The sequence below is a fragment of the Struthio camelus genome, chromosome 3 (assembly GCF_040807025.1).
Source record: "Struthio camelus isolate bStrCam1 chromosome 3, bStrCam1.hap1, whole genome shotgun sequence".
In the NCBI taxonomy this organism is placed as follows: Eukaryota; Metazoa; Chordata; class Aves; order Struthioniformes; family Struthionidae; genus Struthio; species Struthio camelus.
In genome coordinates this window covers 119758609-119782523 of record NC_090944.1, presented here as the reverse complement: position 1 = coordinate 119782523, position 23915 = coordinate 119758609, and the positions used below count along the sequence as shown (strand labels likewise).

Below are 23915 nucleotides of genomic sequence, written 5' to 3'. Positions count from 1 at the left end.
GGTATAAAGGCATTGTTATGGATTGCCATTAGGAATCTGGAAAATCAGTTGATTCTTAGCCTATCAGTTTTGATATATATTAGCTTCCACATTCTTTGCTTTCAGTCAGTGGTTCAGCTTTATAGAAAATAACAACCAAATTTAGATGTAAAAAGGTGAAAAACCTACTTGAAAAATATGGTGATAAAGATTTTATTAAAATACGTCTGGCCAGGAAAGAAATGTAGCCACACTCAGAAGACATTCAGAACTTTGGCCACAAAAGTACATACGATCTTGAACTCAAGCCATGTTATGTTTAATCCTTCACGTCAAATGTCAAATATTGTCAAACGTCAAAGATAAAATTCAACCCTTCTGGAAAATATGACAGAAGTAAATAATAAGTTATCTATATTTCAAAAGAGGTTTCTAAAATGATTAAATGGCAAAACTTTGATGCACTGTTCTAAACTTTGAACCAAATGACACGGGGCCTCAAATCTTACCAGTCTGCATCACACATCTCCAGAGCCTGTTCTTGCACTCACTAACTAAATACATTTGTTTCAGTAGGAGCTGGAGATGTTTCAGCCATTAAGCTTCCACACAGGACAAAGATGCAATCCACTCTTCTGCTTCAGCTTTGAACTTCAATATGCTACTAAACGGAAAGCTTCCGTTTGACACCAGAGCTAAAAGTCCTACAGAATTACAGGTCAAACATTCAGTAACTTTGAAATGTAAGACATTCAATATCCATCTTGTTATTTGCTTTTTAAATAAATACCTCAATTTGATATTTGGGCTTTCAAGTCTAAGCACAGACAAGTTATCATAACAAGATGTTATCTAGGCAGCCAAAGCTGCCACTCAACCATACCAACAGTCAAAAAACTGACAAAGCAGCCAGGCAAAAAAACATTCCCAGTCCCATTTTCTAACCTGTCAGCAAATGAAAAATATTTGAACAATACACATGAGATCTGCTTCTGGGTGTCAGCAGATCAGCTGAAGGCATTGTCACTCTCAGATGTCACCCCTGTTGTCCTCACTCTTCAGCTAGGATGTGTGATCATACTTTAATCTACTTCATCCAAAGTTAGCCAGTTTAACTCAGTACTTAGTGATTAGGATAAAGCAGCTGGATTTGCCCTGAAAAAACTGGAAACACTCATTAGGATAAATCAGCTCTGATACCATAGCACTGGGACTGACCAGCAAGTTATTTTAAGATACCCTGGGAGCAATTATGTCTTAAACCGCTCCAGATGTTTGCAAAGATTATTCTTTTCTACTCTCAGATATGTAATCAAATTACTAAATGTTTTAGTTCACACTGGCAATGGATATGTGTGCAGCCGTACTGACTCATTACACCACAGTATCATGATCGTGTACGTCCTCAGCATCTTTCCAATGGAATTTAATATATTGACAGATCGTGTAATTTAGGAATGGAAAAGACATGAAAATGGTAGCAATGGAAGAGACAATGGCCAGGGTATGAGCACACCCTAACCAACTTCAGTTCAAATTGGGATGAGATTAGCTCACACCATTCATGAGGTCAAAAAGAGGGCTGAATATGCAGAAGTTAAGGCCACACACAAAAAAGAGGAAAAGAAAGTATTTTGCACAAGGTAGTGGCAGGAGGTATTACAGCAGCACTGAAATACAAAGGAAAGGGAAAACAGTAGAGAGGGAGCCTGCAAGGACTGCTGGGAACCCATGGTGTTTGCTGTGAGGTCAGGCTATGGAAAACAGCAACAACTCTCATTGGAACTGGGAATTTTCATTCTTCTGAAAATTGCACTACTTCAAAACAAAATTCACATGCACTCTGAATCTGAAAAAAAAGCTTAGAAATATTACCGTTTCTCTGTGAATATTTGTTGTTTCTGGGGAAAAACAAATGGCTAAGAATCTTCTTCAAAACTAAGCCATATGATTTGCTGCAGCTTTTGGTGACCTTATGCTAAACCCTCTCTTCCCCCAGAGAAATTAAGGTCAACCCAAAGAGATCCCTGCCATGCACCAGAAAACCAGGAGCCTTGAAATGCTCTATTCAAGCCAAGCACATAATGCTTTAAGCAATTTGGGAGCATTAAAAATTATGTTGGCTTCCAGACCTAAGGGAGAAATTCTGCCCTATGTTCTCGTATCTTCACTATGCTGAGAAAGCCTCAGGAAACAGTAGGGAAAACTGCAAGAAGCTTCTTTCTCAAAACACATACATACAGCAGAAAGGTAGAATTTGGCCTCATATAGATGAGCCACTGCTGAAATACAGCTCCCAAAAGCTCCTGGTCTTCTGGCAGGGAAAACAGCCAGCAATCCCTCCTTCATAACAACACACTGTTATATGCTGCAATGTGCAACCTACACACAGCAGCAGGGAGCAAAGGACTCTCTTTTTGAAAAAATCAGCCAGGCAAATCTTACCCTGCGCCCCTCCATTTGCTACCCTGCTCTGTGTCAGCAAGATGGACTCTCCCAGGTAGGCACAACTGATTTCTTCGCACCCCTTCCATCAGCAAAGGGAGTACTGGGTCATCAGCGTTACATCTGCCTTCTCTAGTGTCTGAGGTTACCCCGTCAGAAAACCGCAGTTAAAACCTGCCTTGTGGATACATGTAAAGACATATCACTGCTTCCAAACATAACTGCTACTAACAAACTGAAGGAAATCTTTTTAGGACTAATTCAATTCATTTTTGTATGTTATCTTGACATCAGAAGTTCACAAACACAAGCACACTATTGCACACTCATTTTTTAGACATATAAATATTTTATTTTGCCTTTTGGATTCACCTTCCCCTCTCTTAACTCCTTTTTTTTCCCATTTGTTTTAACACACTCCTGAGCATCCTAGATAAAGATCACCACTAGCAGTAGTGTTCTGTCCATGGAGATTCATCTTCCTCCTGCTCATTGTTCACTAACAGCATAGAGCTATGCCTTTTGACTCCTACCTTTTTTTTAAGCCCTGTTTTGTGACACACAGTCTGGTGTGAAAAGGATTCATCAAAGTCATCGTTATTCTACATTTATCTGCAGTGAACTTTCTTTCTCATCTGTTATCCCTTAAAATGATCTAAGGCCTCCTATCTGCTGTATTATTCTTCATTATCTGCTGTTCCACTCTCATTCGTATCTCACTAGCACTGTCTTTGTTCTCTGCCTTTCATTTTCTGAGCCAAATATCAATACTTCTCACAGTGATCTAGAGGCTCACAATCAAAAGTCAGATCAACGATTTTCTAAATATGATGCAGATCGCAGTAAAGATTTTCTGCTGCTCATATGGATATTGCTGTTGTTGTTCAAACTGCTGTTGCCCTGCTCTGTGTAAACTCCTCGAATGCTCCCTCACCATGCAACATTTTTCTGCAGAATCATTGAGGAAATAGCACTGTTATTCTATACCTAATGACAGAGAGATTTGACTTGCATATATCCCCATCATTATCTTTGTCCTCCATATTTAATGCTGCACACACTTGACTTTCTAACACTTTTTAATTTTGTATATTAAACAGCATACATACATCAGACTGATACACATTTCTCTAAAGTCCTGACATCATTTATTAGAAGTGGATGAATTACTCTTCTCTTGTATTTATTAGCCTTTTAGATGTCTCTCTTTAAATGCATAAATTAGCTGTATTCTCCATCAGCATTTGGCAAAATTACCACTGCACTTTCTCTTACAAGGTTCCTTAGTCCTCTAATTCCAAGTCTCCACTTTCACCCATTAAAGAGCACCTTGGATGCTGAATTCATTCAAATGGCAAATGACTGAACTAATCAAGTTTAGCATGCTACACAACTTTCAGTTGTTTCATATCTAAGATTTCAGGCAGTTCATCAGTCATCACATAACTGCTGGCTTTCAGACACCAACTGCAGAGCTAACCTGCCTCTGAACAATTCTGCAACATGAATGTTCGGTTCTGGGGTTGCTAGTAGGATTGAAGAACTCAAGGATTGCAATGTTCCCTCCTACTCCTTTTCTGCACATCTATGCAGGAAACATATGTATGAAATATAGCCCAAACCACAGCAGGAAAAGCATCAAGAACATGTCACAGGAAAGACCGTTCTAGACAAAATAAAAAGTATGGCAATGCTGGTAATAATAGCCTCAGATTCCATTCTTCACATTCAATCAGGCAAAAGTATGTGGAATACAGAAAACAAGAGACCTATGCTGCAAAATCTTGACTGTTTGCACTGATCAGAGAAATAAATAGCCCACATGTTGCTCCCTGTGGATTTTCAGACTGAAGAGCTTCAGTTTTTTTCCCCTCCCTTTATATTTCTCATTCTCACTCGTTTATGACTTCTGAATCTCTCATACATGTACCATAAGGCCAGCTACATCAGTAGAGTCTTCATGTCAGATAATAGCCAAACAAAATGATTGTGCTTGGCAAACTATACCACTTGGAGAAGTGCAAGAACCCAGTCATTAGACACAGTAACTTCAGCACAACTTCTTTGGAAATTTATTCGATGCTTAGATGGGAATCTACATGCTGTCCACTTTGATTTTTATAGATTGCAGGGAAGCAGGTCAGCACAGAGAAGTACAGAAAGGACACAGCCTTATATCTACTCCAGATATACCTCAGAGAAATTATGAAAATTACTAGAACCCATTGTCTAATATACTTTGCTTAAACCATTCTCAGCTTGAAGTTCACCAGGCCAAAAACCAAAGATAAGCTTGATTGCGAAACGTATAGCATAGCTAGAAAATCTGTCCTATCAGATAACTAAGTGCATTCACAACAAATGAGTTTTAAATTATCAAACTGAATCTGCACATTGACATTCAAAAACTGGGATTCAAAGAAAGGAAACCAAAAAGTGAAATCTAGCTGCATTAATTGCCTCACTTCAGAAGCAGGGCTTTGCCTTGGATTCAACTTCATAGTCTTAAATGTCATCCTATTCCTCCTGCCTAATTTTGGAATTTATGACACTTTTGCATCGTTTACATCTTCATTTCTGTTCCTGCTGCAAATAGTAATAGCAGTGTTCATGCCTCTGCTTGCTGAGTAAAAAGCCTGAAACTATCCTGTCTCTATACAGGGGGGAAAGCAATAAAATCCCATACAGGCATTTTTTGCTGTACCCCTCCACTCAAAATACTCTCTTACAGTCAATCCTGACTCCACCTCACCTATTTGTCAAACATTGCCTATCTGCCATTCAAAAGCAACCAGAGATATAGATTCTTCTCAGGTGTGTACATTTTGGGGCACCAGAACATGAAAAGCCTTGAAATACCAGGTGCAGAAGAAACAAAGCACAATGTAAGACATTGCAAGTTCCTTCTGCAAGGCAAGGGAGTCTGAGAGTGTCGTATTTGTCAGCACAACTTTCTCATACAGGAAGGTGGCAGTTTTGAATGCTTCTGAGGATTTGGAAATGAAAGTGGCATATGTTGTCACTGACACACACAAATGAAACTGCATTTTGTTTTCTGAAGAATGAACTTTTGATAGCCATTGTCAAGAGATGTGGCAATCTAGATAATAAAAGACAACAAGCCCAGATTTCAGCTGCTGTAGATTCCTACTGCAACTCCCTTGATAACACTAGGACTATGTTCATTGGGAGTTTAAAAAAATCTGCCATATGAAATTTATGATGCATCAGAACATCACCATCTTCAAAAAACTTAATGCATCTCAGCCTTGTTCCCTGCAATGACCTGAATAAATGGAAGAGAACTACACTTATGCATCTCCTCTCTGAATGCACTGGGGACTCACAGGCAATGAGTTTCCCCTCTACTCAGCCGTGGTGAGGCCTCACCTGGAGCGCTGTGTCCAGCGCTGGGCTCCCCAGTCCAAAACAGACATGGAGCTACTGGAGCGAGTCCAGAGAAGGGCCACTAAGATGATTAAGGGACAGGAGCAATTTCTCATACGTGAAAACCTGAGAGAATTGCGAGCGTCTAGCTGGGAAAAGAAAATGCACAGGGGACATCTTAGCAATGCAGATAAATACCCGTTGGGATGGTGTAAAGAGGATGGGGCCAGACTCTTCTCAGTGGTGCCCACTGACAGGAGGAGAGACAATGGGCACAAAATTAAACACAGGAAGATCCCTCCGACTCCAAGGAAAAAGCTGTTTACTGTGACCATGCCGGGCACTAGAAAAGGTTGCCCAGAGAAGTTGCAGGGTCACCAACCTTGCAGCTATTCAAAGGCCATCTGGACAAGAAGGTCCTGAGCAGCCTCTCTAGGTAATCCTGCTTGAGCAGGGGGGTTAAACTAGATGATCTCCAGCCTCCTACCTCAACCATTCTGTGAGTGGAAGTGGGGTATGAAAACAAACCATGAAGACTGTTCTATGAAAAAAATTATATAAGATACGGACTTACTCCTTAAAGACCCTGATAACTTCTCACTTGGGACAGGCTTTTCTCAAAAGGAGAACGTTACTTGGTTTTAATCATTTTTTTTAAAGTATTACCAGCAAATGAGAGGGATTAGCACATCTGAGAGTAAATTAGACTGGAAAAGCTTCCCTGAGAATCTGCTCTTGACCCTCTTTGAAGGCTACAATTACAGGTAATATTGCCAGATGAGCTTCATGATTTTATCATCAAGGATATGAACAGTTTATCTATTCAAATGGGTTTGAAGTCAGTTTGGTTTTTCTAAATCAAGCTCTAAACACCATTGAAAAAAATCCTATTTATACATAGTACCTCTCAAACAGTTTTCCAGGTACTTTTCTTAGCCTTGGAAATTTTATACTATCCTTTAACCACACTTCCACAAGTGCCAGTGGATCAACTTCAACAGCTCACGCTTGGAGAAACAGAAACATGAGGAAGTCAAGTTGCTTACCACAACGTCAAACAAGAAACCTGCTGTGGAAGTAGGAAGAGAAAAATCTCTTGGTTCCCTCTCCTTTGCTTAATGAAAGATGAGTCTGACTTTATGTTCCCCTTCTTCTGCTCTCTATATAACCACAAATAAGTACGTTGAGTCTTTGAGGTGAGTATTAGTGGATAAGTAAGTGGTTAACCAGGCAGCTGTTTGTTAGGTACATTCAAGTTGCTGCATTCCTTTTGTATCTTAAATGCAGTACTCCCTCTCTATGACACGTTTCTTAATATATACATCTGATAACCCCAAATGAATCAGAGCAGGCACTGTAAATAGAGCTACAGCTTATTTTTCAGTTCAAAGTAAGACCAAGTAAAGCTGTAGCTGTTTTTACTTTGATCTGTCTCATAGGACGGAAATTCAAAAAAAACATATATTCACCTCAAGGACTTACATCTACTGAATGCACAGCAGCACAACCCTGTGGGGATGGAGGCTCTGAATCAGTACACTCAACAGCATGAACTCTTCCTGTGCACAGCTTATGTACTTGCGCATAAGAGGTAATAAATAAAGGTTTGCTGACTTTAGCACCTTTTGTTCATCTAAGAGCACGTAAAGAATATTTGAAGGCAATATTTTACCTCAGAGCTCACCTCTGAATAGACATTCTTCGTTTACTGCAGAAATACCTCCACGAGCTTTTTTCATGTTAGACGGTAGGTGTGCGTCATAACGTGAGGTTTTTGTGAGGCTAGACCTCACTCTGAAATTTCTGAGTAGTGATACTACTCAGAATGAAGATCTATCTTTTCTCAACTATTTCAGTACTCATTAAAAAAAAAAAAAGCACAATATAAAATAACTCTGAAGCTGCCTTCTTCCATTCTCCTAAAAAAAGTTACTTGCGTGTGTTCCCTGATACATTTAGTCACTTCCTAAATTTAGAGTTGATTCTAGTGGGGTGTATTTGAGTTCTGCCAGGTCTTAGGCCTTGGCAACCAGGCCCAACAGCTGCAGTAATCTATGGCAGAAATAACGTGATGGAATGAGGGATGGGGAAGCTACAAACAACAAAACAAAGTCTAGTACTCCATCCACACCAGGAAAAAAAAAAAGGCGTGGAAAGAAGAGGAGGAAAAAACAAAAAAGATTTTTTAAAAAAAGGGTTCATTTGTGGATCTTCAACACTGAAGAACAGAAGGAGATGCTGAGGAAGCAACAACTGGTAGGGATGAAGGAAGTGTTGCCCTTGACCAAATACATGTGCTAGGAGTCACTCATCCTTACCTATTGGCCACAATCTCCCTTTTAAGATGATAACAACCAGAACCAGAGCTGGTAAAATAAAAATTTTGTATGGAAATATGAAACAAAGATAATTATCAGCAAGTCAGAACCCAGTTTTAGTTGCATGTAAATGAAAGAGCAATCTCACATGTAAGCATAGGGAAACAGGAGAAGCACAAATAATCCTCATCTATCAGAAACTGACCATGACAGTTCATCCCTTCCTTTGTTCTATGTGTCACCTGTGCTCATGAGAAGTCAGTCCAGGTATGAGATGACTTGATACAGCTGAAACAGTGATTTTAGAGAGTATTTTTTCACTGTCTGCATCTATGCATTATCTGAAAAAAGCTGAGTTAAATGCCTGCAAACTAGATTGAGGGGGCAGGGGAAGCAAAGTAGCATTTTATAGCCTGTAATTAATGAGTCACTCAGCTTGTAGACAAACATTTTGAATACTGATTGCAGCAACCATCTTTCCTACATCTATCATCTACATCACCAAAGGTGTCAGAATAGCAAGAGCACTGTGATCCCCTAAAGCCTGAACTCTCAGCCTTGTAGAGCGAACTTACAATTACTGTAGACACAAGGAGAGATAAAGGACATGCCTGTCACCTTGGTGGGCAGGAAGGGATATTAAGAGGTCATCTAGTGCAGTCCTCCTGCCTCAAACATGTTAATTGTGTAGTAAGATATCAAGGTTATCCCAGATTGTTACAGTGGCCTACATTAGAGCTGTCCAGATCTGGCCTGACAAAGAAGGACAATGAAGGGCCTAATTCAATGTGAAACAACTATTTCACTGCTAGCAAGCAGCATTCTGAGCCAAAGATAGAGTAATTTGGGGCTTTATAATTTTTCCTATAATCAGTGCTACTTCTGCTTTTAACTTAAACACAGAACCTGGAATGCAAGGGGAGTCTGTTGTACCACAGGTTTTGAAGCATGTTCAGTCTGGAACAGGAGACAGGTTTGTATTCTTTTAGTGTGTGTTCTTTCTTAAATGAGTTATTACAGTAATAATAACTGAGCTATTAATAATAACTGAGTTAATAATAATAACTTCATAATAATAATAACTGAGCTGTTATAATATAATAACTGAGTAATTCTGAGTAGCTGTTTTCCCTCGCAGTAATGTTTCACTGCATTTCTCCTGCCTCCTCCCCCATACGAAAAATCTGCTACTGGGTATATCACAAACACCTGTTTGTCACTACAGGGGTCCACTGTACTAATCATCTAATGACAAATTACCTCATTAATATGTAATAGTTAGCACTTCCATATACAAGCTGCATCATCTCCACAAAGCTCTTTGTTGTCATATGTTCTTCAGAGCAATCTCCCCGCAAAAGGAGAAACCTCACACATTTCATTAAAAGCCTAAACCAATGACCAACAGCCACATGTTCTCTAGCACCTGTTTGAAAGACAGAATATTTTATAATTTTTATAAATATCAGATATTGTGAGAGAAGACCTTACGTTTGTTTTATTGAGCACATTTCTTTAGCATTTCTTGTTACAGCCCTCTGATCCATGCAGTCTTGTAAGCATGTCTCCTGGCAATTTAAACTCTGCTATTTGCCTAGTTGACCACTTACATCTTGTCTGAATTACCCCACCTCACTGGATGGAATTACTGCTTAAAACATGCTGATCTGCTCAAGAACGGCAGCCATTTAGGATTCAGCATGAAACGCTAATGTCTAAGTGAAGTGTGACCTAAACCTAATACATCTTAACATATATTGATCTTGTTGTTTTTCCACTTTTAATTAAAAATTGACTTTTTTCGTCATTTTACATTAGTAAGAGATGGAGATGAAATAAGGATAAGCAAAGCTTTCATTCTTGTACCTAGAAGAGCTAATATTTCAGCAGTTTAGAAAAACATGTTTGAAATTATCCTGTGCATATGCCTGCCAACAGTTTTCCACAATACAATAGCTAACAAAGTGACAGCATCAGCTCTGAGGAGGGGAAGAATGCTGGTTAACTTCAAAGTCACAATAGCCCAAGCTATTGGATTTTTGATAAGTATTGGTATATTTTAAACCCAAAGGAATGCACATGGAAATTTAATAACAGCAGCACTGCCAGCTACCACAATTTTATCATGATCCTCATGATATACGGTGTCTTCCTTAGAGGCCTATTACCGATTTATCTCAATTTCTCTTTTTAAAAAGTAGATTTCTAGGCCGCATTGCAGAGAGAAAGTTGAAAATACAAACTAACCACTCAATAATGAGATAGCCCTTAGAAAAAAAAAACCACAAAAATATCGACTTTAAAGCCAGTCTTGTGATGTGGCAAAGCCTGAGGTTGATAGTACTATGCTGACATTAGGTACTGTGTTTGATTTCTTTTAGTACTCTTTCAGGAAGGGCAAGCAGGCTAGGGCTTTATCTTGCATTAACCTACTGCATATACATTCTCATTCTTTGGGTCGAAACGTAATATTCCTCTTGGATAAGCAGCATTTTTCGGCAGCCAAAAATTCCTCCAAATTAGAAGGGATAGTGCAGATTTATACTACTTACTGCCTCATCTGCTTTTGGAGCAATCAAATCAGGCATAATATGCTTGTGCAAATTTATTACAGGAATATCATATTATGTATGACATTACCCACATTGCATAACCTGGCTATGCAAAACCTCATGTCAGATGTCATAATCTATTTCAAAGTATTATACAGCAAAATAATACAACATGTGTGTTTTAATGTTCAGGAAAAAAAGAAAGCAGTCTGGTAGTTAAGTTTCCATAGGATCAGTTGTCTCTTCCCTGACTTAAACAGATCAAAAGCTGCAGATGAAAAAGAAAAAAAGATTCAGATAGATAGCCTACATTCTACTTTGGAAACACTGGGCATGGAGAGCTCCAGTGTAGGTACAGATACATGACCAGTATCAGCACTCAGCTGCTGTGCAGCTTTCCAAGACCAGGTTTAGAACTGGTTCATCAGGCAGGTAGATATCCATGCTTTGAGCAGACACACTGTTTGGATTCAGTCCCAAAAATACAAATACATAGCAGCTGTACAAAAGAGCATACAAAAGTAAATCTAATCACAATTATTACCAGCTCCAAAAGAAGGAAGTCTGGTTCAAAATCCATGAGAGTGGTTTTTAAAATTATGAGGAATTATCTCATGTCTGAGTTCTAACATTGCTTAATATAGAAAAAAAAAGGAAAAAAGAAAGGCTAGAGGATCATGCAAGCTTTTTTATTTCAGTTTTAAAGTTTTAAGGAAAAAAAGGGATCTGGATATTAAAACACATAATATAATCACACTATTGATAATTGGATTCGGTTTTTTGTCTGTGCATTTGTCACTATCATCTCCCCAGTTCATACATTACAATTCAAAGGTGTCTGTATTTCTGGATTACAGCCATTGGCAGCACTGGAAAATACTAGATACTGCTTTGCTGCAGCTGTGCCTACTCAGTACTAGTATCATTCAGAGAACTACAATGTCACAGCAATGAATGTGGCATTCAGTGGAGATACGGTGGTGCCAATCTTACCTCAGCCAATTGCATAAAAATGTAAGCCCTTTGAAAGCGTTAATAATGCAAGGTAGGCAAAGCACAATGCTTGGCACAGCCTCTTATGTGCATTAGCTGAGGAAACCAGGACGGACAAAGTTAAATATGGTCATATGAGTCGACAGCCTGCACGGATTCCTGGTACCCTTTTCCATCACCCTCAAGGGCTTCATGAATAAAGATAAGCTAGACAAACACTCACCATCTATTTTTTCCCCACCACCATTTTATGCGCACACTTAATAAACTTTCTTATCTCTTTTGGTAGCAATGACCTGAAAGATTCTACAAACTCAGGCCTGAATAATTTAAAAATAACCAAACAAATAGCTGAGAAAAATGATAAGGGAATGCTTTGCTGACAATGGCAGATGAACAAAAGAAACTTATCTTTAGTAGACAATGTGGTCAGTGCATGATGTCAACACAACAAAAATTGCATCAGGTAAACAACAAACAAAAGCTACCTTGACCTTTCTGATTGGCATTCTGGGATTTCAAGTTAAATGTGTCCAGCTACAAAAGACCAAAAAGCAAGGGGAAAAACATTCACAATTTGCTATGACTTTGCAATGTGAAGTTCAGGTTTTGAAAACTTATGCATCTGGATAAGAATGCATACCCTGGTATTGGACTTCATATCACGTCCTAAGCTTCTTCCTTTCTGGTTTCAGGGCCCGTGAACAATTTGTGCACACCTCCTGCTCTGCTGCAAGATAACATACCATTGTTCAGCAGAGGAAAGGACAAGATACTACAAGATACTACACTTTTCTACAGAGTTACTTCAAGGCATTTGTCATTGAGAATCTCATTTACAACACTGCTTAGATATCGTAAATCCTACTAAAATGAATGCAGCCTAAAAACGTTCAATGCCATGAGTACTAAGCAGTGACTGTCTGATGCTAGGCCTATACTAAAAAGTTCTGCCGCTACAGTCAGAACCAAGTTCTCGCCTTGGCTGGTATCAGTATGCCAGAAATAAATACCCTTGCATGGGAGAGGCAGTTACATTAAAGAAAGGAGATTTCATAGCCCTAAGCTATTTGTCAGCAAATACTTGATTCATAACTCTACCATCAGCAAAAGATGCTCCAGATAAGGCTCAAGTCAGAGTGGAAACTGAGGTGCTTGTAAAAGTAATACAGAACACATTCTATTTTTGGCATCGAGGATTCCCAGTTAAAATCATGGTGAATCTATCTGAGAAGTATCTTTGAGACTTGATTCTTCACCTACCACACAACTCAAAATCTCCTGTTCTGCAGTGCACAGACACACTTTGCTTGTTCTCTGACCTACCCTTTATAAAAACATTACATTGCATACTGAACGAAAGCTACCAGATGACTGAAAAATAATGGCAGTTACTCAGAAGTGTCACCTTAGTAGCTTTCAAAAACTGGCCCACACTGGTTCTTGTCTCCAAGACTATTAAAATATAGGTAGGCTATTTCCTCGGCTTGGTTGTTTTCTATAAACTAATTTGGTAGGGTTGGAGAATGACACATTGTGGGACTGGCACCACCTCTTTCTCTGAGGCACACAACTAAGTTCTGTTGAAGCACAACAGATCTGAGGATTTTTTGATTTCCTGTTCACTTTGTCAGACATAGCATCTCCTATCCTTTCACATTACTTATGGCTAGAATAGCAGATTTCATTTGTATGAGCAGTAGGTCTCTGCAGAACCCAAGATCTCCTGCCACGGCCTCTCCTTGATCTCTCAGTGCACACCAAATAGGTGTTACTATCTTACTGAACCAACTAGATTCCCATACTCCTGTGCCACATACTCATAAAAATTTGCTCCTTTTCTCCTAGATCAAGACCAACTGTCACACTGACTGACATTCCTCTCCTCCCTTTTCTGTCACTAGTTCATTAACGTGACGTTGTCAGCAGATTCAGCTAGGCTGGTGCTCAAGAGCGGAAAGCCCAGATGTCAGAGCTGCGTTCCTCGTTCCCGCTGGCAGGCTGCACACTACTGGCAGGTCGCGTGATTGGTCGATGTGAGGGAAGGGGTGTGCGGGGCTGAAGAATGGGGGTGGCAGAGGAGGGAACAGAAACATACACGCTATCTACAGATAAATAAAAACCTTCTCAGCCCTAGTGACTGTTCAAAATAAATTTGTCAGAAATGCTGTGAATGTAATTATTGAGGTACTGGAGAAGTAAGGCAGCAAGAGTAAACAGAGTTAAAAGAATTAAGCCATTGAGGAGACCATCTGCCCTGCCTGTTTGAGGGAGTATGAAGTTGTTGCAATGAAGCAAGAAGAGCAGGCTGGGGCAAGACATCCAAGATCACCGCAGAGCCAACCTGATACCAAATGCACTGTTAATTAGCAGGATCCAGCATCACAAAGTATGCAAGAGAGCAGGGTTCAGAGTAATGGTACTTGGAAATAAAAGGACAAAGCCAAATGAATCAGACATCAAATTTGGCTGGAGAGACATTACAAAGTGAAAGCACGATATGTAATTCACAGTGAGGCAAACTACTCACAGCCATGTTTGTTTTAAGACATGCTGTTTCCTCTTGAGAAAAGAGATGTCAATTTCCTCTCGTAAGAAAAAATTAAGCTTGCCTTTAATGGACCTCACTGAAGTAGTCAGGGAGAGTCCAGGAAACCTCGACAAGAACTCCTATATGAACATAAACAGCCTAACAGACTAGAAATGTAGCTGGCCCCAACATATCTCAGTGCTCTTTTTTTTTCTTTTATTTTATTATTAAGGCACAGAGTAGGAAGACACTTCTGTTAAGAGCTATTTTGAGAAGAATCATAATCAATTCAGCTAGAGAGAGAAACTACTTAATACGGCATGATTATCCAGTTGGGTAGACCATTACTCAGTGGGTAGAGAGAACAATGCCTTGTGTTTTTCTATCACGTTTGAGAAAAATACCTCCTTTAAAAAAGCTTTCGTGAACTTCCTTCAGTGATGTCTCATGCCCAAGAGTCTAGAATTCCAACTTAAAGCCAAAATCTCTTACAAATACTCATGCCTCACACAGCTTTAAATGAGCTCTGGGTCTATTTGAGTTTTGCAATATATGCTGTAAGCCCAGTTCCACTGTCTACTTGCCAGGTTATGCATGTCATACTTTGTGCATTACACATCAGAGCAGCTGATTTTTTTAAAGAGGTAAAGTGCCATTTACAGCTAAGAAAAAAAATGAAGTACTGAATGACCTTTTTTACATGGCTTAGATGAAATACTTAAAAATTATAACAAAGATTGCTTCAATTATTTCACCACAAATCCAATCTCATGCTTTATCACAAAAGAAATAGAATTAATCTCTCACAAACACACAAAAAAAATCTTATTTAATAAAATGAAATGAAACTGAGAAAGCTATAGGGAAAGGACATCTTGTTCACCTCAGAAACACAGATATTTTAGCCAGTTAGGGATACAGGATAGTATAAAGCACATACACAGTCAGAACAGCCAGGGAGTTATAAAAAAACAAAAAGAGAAATAAAAAATATTTCCAGGTATGATATTTTTCCTGGACGTGTCATGGAAGATAATTTGTCTTTGACAGCAGTGACAGCCAACCCTCCAGCACATCTCGGAGAGTTTAGCCGTCCCAGGCCTGTGACGTTTTCTGCCTTTTTACTGGCAGGCTGCTGTTGCATTTGTTGGAAGTCAGGCCAACAGCTACACAATAACAGCATATAAAGGTCTCTGGGGTTCATTTGTTTATAGCGTGCAACAAACAGCCAAAAGAACCACACTTAAGGACATAAGTGCTTACTGTATTTTGGATTAAATAAACAATCTGATTACAAATGGCTGTGGAAATTGAAAGTTTAAAACAAGTTGTCTCACTACGGACATTTAAGACTGCTTCTCTAACTTAAAGATGTCCTACCATTTCAGAAATAAACTGCACAAAAGATCAGCCAGGCTGCAATAAGTGAATCACATAACCACTAGGCCAGAACTTAGAGCAAATGCATTGTGGAGCATTAAAAATCTCGTCTAAAGTAAGATTTTTGTCAACTGTAAGATTTCCACCAGTTTCTGCCGGCCTTGGACCATCCAGACTAATACTACCTAGCATGATATCAAGACTGGTTCATCATGGTCTGCTAGTAGAATAACAAAGTTACAGCAACATTCATACAGCAATAACAAATGCCACATACCAAAAATATATGTGGCATGTAAAGGAGGACATCTAGATCTGAAAAACGATATATGTAGGTTACTGATACAACACAGCTCAGTGCGACTACCTATATGTTGAGTATCTGTAGGCTGCTTACAGTGTCTCCACCTACAGAAAAGACTCCACTCACTTCAACTCACTGACATTTTTCTAAACATATGTAGAACATATACACAGAGCTTACACTCACTAGGCAGACAGAAAGTCTTTCCTCACCTTGCATGCGGCTTTCCTGCCAGAAATGGAATACACATGGGTACTTTATATGCAATATGAAGACAGCATATACTGTATAAACAGAAAGAAAAGTCATCCCTCATTCACTGAAGTTTTTCTATCTCTTTATGAAGTATATATAGATAGAGAAAACATTAGAGAGTTTCTAAAGTGGTTCAATTTTTAGAAAGCCTGGGGAAAATCCTAGAAAGTACTGGAAAATTCCTAGGAAGGTTCCATATTTGGAAATTCCTAAGAAACATTTGGACTATTCCTAGAAAGACAATGGGGAAAACCTAGAAGGAAGAAGGAACTGTACTAGAAAGGAAATGAGGCCTTCTTAGAAAGAAAAAGAATTTCCATGAAAACAGCTAGGGATTTCCTAGAAACAACATGAAAAACTCATAGAAAAAAGTAAGGAATTCCTACAAAGCAGAACAGAAAATTATAGAGAACAAATGGGGAAATCCCATAAAGCACTCTACAGTTCCTAGATAGCAACCTAGGAATTCCTTAAAAGTACATGGGGAATCCCTAGAAAGCAAACAGGGCACTCATAGAAAGAAGCAAGTGGAGAATTTCTAGCAAGCAGAAGTGGAAATGTGGAAAGCAAATAGGGAATTCCTAGAAAGCAAACAGGGATGTCCTAGAAAGCAGGCAAGGAACTCCTAGTAACCAAATATTAAATTATTAGAAAGCTCAAAAAAAAAAAATCTGGAAAAGAATGGCATTCCTGGAAAGTAAGGGCAGGGGGAGTACTTTCCTCAAAAGCAGAGGGGAAGTCTTCCCAGAAAGCAAAGGAGGCTGTGAGGGTACGGGGAATGTCAGAGCACCTGGTTCATTACACTGTTTGGTTAAAGAATATTCAATACAAAAGAAAAAACAAGTAACAAGGAAAGTAATAAATTAAACACACAGACACACAAGCAGTATTGATTGGGGATAATGGAAACAAATAAAAAAGACCAGAACTCTTTGGTCACTGACTGATGAGCTATTAAAGGAACTACTCGGGTACAGCCTTGAAGAGGGTCAATTTGAAGTCTGTAACTCGTAAGGAGCGAAAAGCTTGCAGGATATCAGAAGGGATTTGGGGGATTATGTAAAAGTTACTATGGGATGTTTAGGGTAAGGGCCCAAGGCAGGGAAAGGAAAGGATCTGGGTAGATGGGCCAGAAGAAAAGTCAGAAAATTGAGAGGAAGGGTATAAAAGGGGCCAGTCACACATAACCTAGGTTGCTGGTCAGTATGCTCGTCTGACTGAGCCCTATGCCTGATCACCATAGTCTGTCCTGTCTTATGAAATTCTTTTCCTGAGTATCTTCTTCCATGTAATCTCACTCTCTATCCTAGGTGTAAGTGGTGTAAGGTCTAAGAGTCAGTAACTGGAGAAGGGGCCATAGGTAACTGGCTCCTCAGATCTAGGTACCAGCAACTGGAGGGACCGCAGGTGACAGGTCTTGTAGGTCTAAGTATTAGCAACTGGAGAGACCAGAGTGTCTGCACTATGTTTTGAAAGTACAAAGGGGGGATTCCTAAAGTAGAACTTGGGTAGGGACTTCCCAAAAAACATTGGGGGGGCCTTCCTAAAAAGCATTAAGGGGGTCCTCCTAGAACTTAGAAAAAATTTCTAGAAAGCATTAGAGGGGAAATTCCTAGAAAGCATTAATCAGGAACTTCTAAGAAGAAAAAGCGGGGATCCCTAGCAAATGCATAAAATATCTAGGAAGCATTACGGAGGGACTTGTAGATAACATGGCAAATTCCCACAATGCATTAAGGGAGGATTTCAAGAAAGAAGAAGGTGGGAATCATGGAAAGCACTCAGTGGCACTCCTAGAAAGTTTTTAGGCAGGAAGCTTAGACAGTATTTTGGGGCAATTCCTGGACAGCACTGAAAATTCTGAGAAAGCATTAAGGGGGGCTTCCTAGAACATGCAGAAATTTCCTAGAAAGCATTAGAGGGAATTCCTAGCAAGTATTAATTAGGAACTCCTAGGAAGAAAAAGGGGGAACCCCAAAAAAAAAAAAATGCATTAGGATAGGATTTCTAGAAAATGTAGGAAACTGGCTTAAAGAATTAAGGATGGATTCCTAGAAAGCATTTTGTAGCAATTCCTAAAAAGCATTAAGAGAGTTACTGAAAATAAAAGCTGGGGATTTCTAGAAAATGACAAGTTTCCTGAAAGCACTAAGGGGGAATTCCTAGAAAATATTAAGCAGTGGATCCCCAGAAATAAAAACAGCAGATTCCTAGAAAACATTACTAGATTGCTAGAAAAAGTGTAAAATTCCTAGAACGCAAAAGAGACTATTCCTAGAAAACACTAAAAGGGGATTTTGAGAAAGCAAAAAAGGGGAGAGGGTCCCCAGAAAGCATTACGTAGGAAGAAGAAAAATGGAAGCCTCCTCAAAAATGTTCGGATTTTCTCCAAAGAAATACTAGAAAGCTAAAGGGGAGATGGGTGAACTCAAAGATATATTCAAGGGCCACTCCTAGACAGCCTTAAGGGGAGGATCCCTAAAAAGTACAAGATGGTTCTTAGAAATCATCAAGAGAGCATTCGTACATAGCATCATAGGCAGGATTCCTAGAAAACAAAACAGGGATTCCTGAAACACATTCAGGGGACACTCCAAGAAAGCAAGAGGGGGGAGTTTCCTGGAAAAGATGTACAATGCCTACAAAGCATTAAGGAGATATTCCTAGAAAGGAAAAGGAGAGATTCCTAGAATGAATTTAGGGGGACAGTCTCAGAAACTATTTGGGGGAGATTCCTAGAAAGTAAAATGGGAGAATCGTAGAAAAAAAAAAATCTGTAAAGCATTAATGGGGGATTCCTAGAAAGCATTAAGGGGGAACTACTAAAAGCAAAAAGGGAGATTCCTGGACCACATGGAAAATTCCTAGAAAGGTTTGGGGAGGGAAGTTCATAGAAAGCATTAAGGGAGGGGCTTCCAAGAAAGCTTTGAGGGAAGGAATTCCCAGGGGGTGGGGTAGGGATTCCTAGAAAAAAATTAAAGGAGGGGATGGGATTCCTCAAGAGCATTAAGAGGGGACTGCTAGAAAATACGGAAAACTGTAGAACGCAAAAGGGAGCATTCCTAGAAAGCAATAAGCAGGGATTCCTAGAAAACAAGAGGGGAGACTCCTAGAAAATGTTCAGATTCCCTACAAAGTATTAAGGGGCCATTCCTAGAAGGCATCAGGGTGGATTCTTGGAAAACAAAAAAGGGGAGATTCCTGAAAAACGTGGAAAATTCCTAGAAAGCATTAAGAAGAGAATCCTAAAAAAAATTTGGGAGGGCTTCCTGGAAAAAGAGATTAAGAGGCGATTCCTGTAAAATGTGGAAAACTCTAGTGGGAGAGAATTCCTATCAAAGATTTGGGGAGGGAGAAAAAGCTTCAGATAAAGCTTTAAGGGGTAATTCTTAGAAATATTAAAGTAGAATCTAGCTATTAAAAGCAAGTTATAGGGATATAAAAGCTATAGGCATAAGTCCAAAAAAACAAGAGAAGGAATACTGGGGGTGCGGAGACCAACAAGGAAAAAGTAATAGTAGGGGGATTCCTAGAAATCATTTGGGAGGGTTTTCTAGAAAGGAAAACCTGGGTGGGGGGGGGGGGTCCTAAAAAAAAGTAAAAAATCTAGAAAGTACATGGGATGAGGGGTCCTAGAAAATATGGAAAATTCTCATAAAGGAAAAGGAGGGATTTCTCAGAGGAAAAAAAAAAGGTTGGTGGGAGGACCCCTGGAATGCAAAAGTAGGAGTTCCTAGAAACCATTTATGGGAGATTCCTAGAATGGAAAACAGGCTATTCTGGAAAATGTGGAATATTTCTAGAAAGGGATTCATAAAAAGCAGGAGGATGGGTTCCTATAAAGCAATACTGGGGGAGTCAAAAATAGCAGCATTAGGAGGACTCTAGAAAAGCATTATTGGTGGAATTCCTAGAAAGCTATTGGTAAAAAGGCAAGTGCAGGGTCCTGCACCTGGGGAAGGAATAACCCCAGGCACTCATACAGGTTGTGGGTTGACCTGCTGGAAAGTAGTTCTGCAGAGAAAGACCTGGGGTGCTGGTAGACATGAAGTTGACCATGAGCCAGCAATGGGCCCTTGTGGCCAAGAAGGCCAATGGTCTCCTGGGGTGCGTTAGGAAGAGTGCAGCCAGCAGGTCGAGGGAGGTGATCCTCCCCCTCTCCTCAGCCCTGCTGAGGCCACATCTCAAGTACTGTGTCCAGTTCTGGGCTCCCCAATACAGAGAGACATGGTGCTCCTGGAGCGAGTCCAGCGGAGGGCTAACGAAGATGATGAAGGGACTGGAGCATCTCTCCTCTGAAGAAAGGCTGAGAGAGCTGGGCCTGTTCAGCCTGGAGAAGAGAAGACTGAGGGACGATCTCATCAATGTGTACAAGTATCTGAAGGGAAGGTATTGAGAGGATGGGGCCAGGCTCTTCTCCGTGGTGCCCAGCGACAGGACGAGAGGCAACGGGCACAAACTGAAGCACAGGAAGCTCCGCCTGAACGTGAGGAAAAACTTCTTTCCTGTGAGGGTGACAGAGCACTGGCACAGGTTGCCCAGAGACGTTGTGGAGTCTCCTTCCCTGGAGATATTCAAAAACCTGCCTGGACACAATCCTGTGCAATGTGCTCTAGAGGACCCTGCTTGAGCAGGAGGGCTGGACGAGATGATCTCCAGAGGTCAACCATTCTATGATTCTGTGAAAAGCCTAGGAAAAAGTATGGGGGAATACCTAGAAAAAAAAAAAAGGGGGGGTTCCTAAAAAATGAAAGTGTGGGGGATTCCTACAAAAGTAATAGTGGAAATTCCTGTAAAGCAGACAGGAAAATTCCTAGGGAGCATTACCCCCGAAGTTTCCTACAAAACAGTATCAAAAACATTTCATTGAAAGTGTAGAAAATTCCTACAGTGAAGTAGGGGGAGGAGAATTCCTAGAAAATGTGATCCTAGATTGTATATATGTAGATTCTAGGTATTGCAATACGTACAAATCAAAAGGGGAAGGGTCCCAGAAAGCATTCATGGGGGGATTCCTAGAAAATTTGGAAATGTCCTAGAGAGCAAAAAGGGGAGGTGGGAGTCCAAAAATGCAAACAGTTCCAAAAAATGCAAACAGTTCCTAGAAAGCAGAAGGGAGGATTCCAAGGAAACATGGAGAAGTTCTAGGTTTTGGGGGGAGCGGGGAGGGGGGAAGTGGGAGCACTGCAAAACAAACAAAACAAGGAAAAAAATAGCATGCACAGTTCATACAAGCCAAAAGACGGGGACTCCTAGAAAACATGGAGAATACCTAGGAAGCATTTCAAGGTGCTTCTAAAAAGCATTAGGAGGAAAACTCCTAGAGAAGTTTCACTTCTGTGATTCTGTGATTCTGTGAAAATACCTAGACAAGTATTAAGCTGGGGCCGAGGGTGGAGCCTAAAAAATGCTGGGGACCCCTAGAAATCAAAAGGGAGACGCTGACTCCCAGATAGCATTAAGAAGGGATTCCTAGAAAACATGGAAAATTCCTAGAAGCATTAAGGGGACATTCCCAGAAAGCATCAGGGGGATTCCTAGAAAACGTGGAAAATTCCAAGAAAGCATTTGTGGATGGTAGGCATTCCTAGAAAGCATTAAGGGGGGATTCCAAGGAAATGTACATCTTAGAAAAAAATGGATAAATCTTACGAAGCAAGCTCAGGTATTCCTAGAAAGCATTTGGGACGCTTTCCTAGGATATGCAGAAAAATCCTAGGAAGCACTAAGGGGTAATTTAGCAAAAGTAAATGGAGGGATTCTTAGAAAGTAAAAAAGGATGAGTTCTTAGAAAACATGGAAAATTAATAGAAAGTAAAAGCGGTGGGGAATCTTAAAATAAAACTGGTGGAGTCTTGAAAAGCAGAAGGAAGGGAGTGGAGTTCTAGAAAATGTAGGCAATTCCTAAAAGCAAAAAGTCAGGGGAGACACCTTAGAATGCAGTATGGGGAGCAACTCTTAGAAAGCATTAAGCGGGGGATACCTCAGAGATGTGGACAATTCCTTCGAGCAAATGGCAGAAAACATGCACAATTCCTAGAAAGCATCGGGGGGGGGGTGCTATAAAGCAAAAAGGGGGATTCCTAGAAAGCAAAAACAAGAGTGTTGAGGGAGAAGGAGAATCATACAAAGCATTATGCGATGAGTCCTAAAAAGCTCATACAATTCCTAGGAAACAAATGGGGGAAGGGTTTCCAAAATGCAAAATTATAAAAATTTGAGGGGGGTGGTAGAGTCGAAAATTCCTAGAAAACAAAATAGTGGGGAAGGGTCTCTAGAAAGCATTAAGGGAAAGTATTCCTGATTTTGAAGGAGAGGCAACATTCAAGAAGCAGGACAAGACTTTTTCACACTACAATTGCCTCTCAGCTGGGCTCTTTTTTTTTCCTCAGAGGGACTTTTGAAGAGCTTAGTTTAAAAAAAGAATCAACAGAGCACAACTCCAACCAAACCCCTAAAAATCTCTAAACTTTGAAAATCATTCAACTCTGGAGAAGTTCAGAGTTGGATAGAAACTTCAGAGCTTATCTCCAGTTCTTAAGATAAAGTAGCACGTAGCAGATTTTGACAAGTTCGTCACAGAATGTATTTTACCTTCACCAACAATTTCCTCTTGAGCAGTTGTGTGGGCTTATCTCCAGAAAATACCAGTGTGCCTGCAAACACTGGGGAAATTTTTTAAAAAGTAGATTTTTATAGGAAAGTTAGAACGAATACACAGGGGGCTGCCTATGTTATTTTATGAATCTTATCTCTGTGCCTGGAAGGAATGATTCAGCAGCCTTCTGGGTTACCCTGTGGGGTGATCGCTTCTAAGAACCTTATCCATATATTTTATGCAAACTGCTACTCCAAGCTGAAACACAGACCAAAGTAACTCCACTAACTTTCATTCTTAAATGGAAAATAGATAAGGAAAAATATATATATATACACTATTTTCCCCTGACTGGGGAGAAGTTATTAATCAAATTTTTGGTCCTTTAAGCCAAAAGCTATACTTTTCATGGAAATAAGGTAACTTCTCTGGTTACCAAAGCTAATCAAGTATCACAAGGCTTATGTGCCGGATTAGCAGACTGATCCACCTCCCACTGACATCAATTACAGTTTGGCCACAAAAGCTTCAAGGGAGCTGGATTAAGTGTCCATTTTTGTTCCTCTGCTTGTCTTTGCCTCTGCCTCTGTTTACATACTGACTGACTCCTTTCCAAATCAATGCACTCTTCTGAGCCAGGGTTTGACTTCTCTCTCCTCCTCCTCCCACATTTCTGTTTTATTTCAGGAATTATTTCCATGCTTTATATTCAATGGCAACTACATATAAATGCCATATGCTTATTCACCACAAAGCCCCATCGCTCTTTCAAACATGACGACAAACTGACAAGGCGAAAGTGTGCATTCATGAACCCACCTGAATGTTCCTGCCACAGATGACACATGGGAAATGGGACATCTCTCAAGTTCTTTGCTAGCAGGGAGGAAAAATCATGAATGGAAAAAAAAAGTCCTGATTTTTCACTCTCCTTTGAGGTTTGCAGCACTGGAAAACAAACTGACTTGTAAACAAAGATAATTTAAGATAGGTTGCGGCAAACAGACACAGTATCACAGCATAGGATCACTTTACAATCTCAGCCTGAGAAATCCCGGTAGCACAGTTTAAGATGAGGTTAGTGCTAGGTGAATATGAAATGACTTAAAACAGTCTATCTCAGGCAGGAGAGGCCTTCCAGGAATTCTGGACAAGCTACACAAACTGCTAGCTG

The 23915-nt window shown here is 40.0% G+C and overlaps 1 long non-coding RNA gene across 10 annotated transcripts in view; it reads right to left on the bottom strand.

Moving 5' to 3' along the window:
* The window catches only part of LOC138066863 (uncharacterized), a 190200-nt gene that overhangs the window by 85622 nt on the left and 80663 nt on the right, over positions 1 to 23915 (bottom strand). For 8 of the 10 annotated variants that reach the window (XR_011140462.1, XR_011140457.1, XR_011140454.1 and 5 more), the window contains one exon: positions 23561 to 23689. This is a non-coding gene — a long non-coding RNA (uncharacterized lncRNA). The remainder of the gene's footprint in view (positions 1 to 23560; positions 23690 to 23915) is intronic. The other 2 variants (XR_011140455.1, XR_011140461.1) reach the window with 1 other exon arrangement.